Raw genomic sequence first — 1597 nt, 5'->3', positions numbered from 1 at the left:
CACTCTGTTGGTGCAACTAAGCAAATGAACAGAAGGAAAGCCCACAGCGCTAAAAAACATTTTTTTTCTGATATAGAAAAGTTTGTTGAAGCAGTTTAAGACTAAAAGCTTGCCCACATTAAAGATGTTGATAACATCTAGTCTCTAAAATGTTTTTTGCAGAACGCACAAAAGAAACAGATTTCAGTGAGTTACTAGCTTTATGATCGTGAACTTATGTTTGAGCTTCTCAGCATGAGACTGGCGGTCTCAGCGTTTTCTGTGAACAGTCACAGCCATTAGGTGCAACTACTTTAAATGAATAGAAAAGAAATCCCACATTGCTGAAAAACCTACTTTTATGCACTTTTAAGACTAAAGCTTGCCCGTGAAGAGTTTCATGTGAATTAATATGTCATGGCGCAATGCCGAAATACAGATTTTAATGTGTTAAAATTTTAAGCTTATGAGGGGTATTTTTAGAGCTTCTGAGCATTAGACACTTAGTTTAGCGATTCTGGGAACAGTAACACTCTTTTAGTGCAACTAATCAAATGAACAGAAGGAAAGCCACAAGTACTGAAAACCTACTTTATCTGAGATAGAAAGTTGGTTTATGCACCTTTAAGACTAAAGCTTGCCCACCTTAATGATGTTTCTAACATCTTTGAAATGTTTTTGCAATGCACAAAAACAGATTTCAGAAAAGTTACTAGCTTTATGATCATAAACTTATATTTCACCATCTCAGCATAAGACGCTAGGTCTAGCTTCTGTGAACAGTAACACCTTGTTAGTGCAACTACAAATGAACAGAACTAAAGCTCCTACACAAGTGCTGAAAAAACTACTTCTTTATCTGTTATAGAAAAAAGTTGGCTTCATGCAATTATTACATTCAAAGATTGCCCACATTAATGATGTTTCAACATTCCAAATGAAAAATACTGCAATGAAGACAAACAGATTTCAGGAGTAACTACTTTATGACCATGATCTTATGTGAGAGATTCTAAACATAAGACGCTTAGTTTAGCGCTACTGTGCAAACAGTAATACTCTGTTTTAGTGCAAACAAGCCCAATGAACAGAAGGAAGCACTGCAAGTGTGCTGAAAACCCTTCTTTTCCCTCTGTTAGAGAATGGAAAGAGTTTTTGTGGGCAAGTTAGAAATACAGCCCTTGTGGCCCACATAAGTAAAAAAGATGTTTGTCCTAACAATCTCTTTTTAAAAATGAAAATGTTTTGGAACAAAAATTGGCCCCAAAAACCAGAAATTTTTTCAAGTTGAGTTACAAGTTGTTTTATGATTCCATGAACCCTAAAGTTTTTGAATTCCCTAAGCACCATCAAGGCCGCGTTATTTAAATTCGCTTCCTTTTTGTACGAACAACGCCCTGGTTTTAGTGCAAATGAAGCAAATGAAAACATCAAAGAAAGGGCCCACCTGCCCCTTTGAAAAACGTTCTTCTTTTCCCCTATTCAGATTTTAAGTGTTGAGTCTGAAGGTCATGAACGTTTTTTTAGAGCTTCTGAGCATGAAGACACTTTGTTTGGGGCTTCTGTGAACAGGAACACTCTGTTTAGTGCAACTAAGCAATTGAACAGTAGGAAGCCC

The sequence above is a fragment of the Cyprinus carpio genome, chromosome A3 (genome assembly GCF_018340385.1).
Source record: "Cyprinus carpio isolate SPL01 chromosome A3, ASM1834038v1, whole genome shotgun sequence".
In the NCBI taxonomy this organism is placed as follows: Eukaryota; Metazoa; Chordata; class Actinopteri; order Cypriniformes; family Cyprinidae; genus Cyprinus; species Cyprinus carpio.
Note: the sequence above shows the minus strand (reverse complement) of the source record.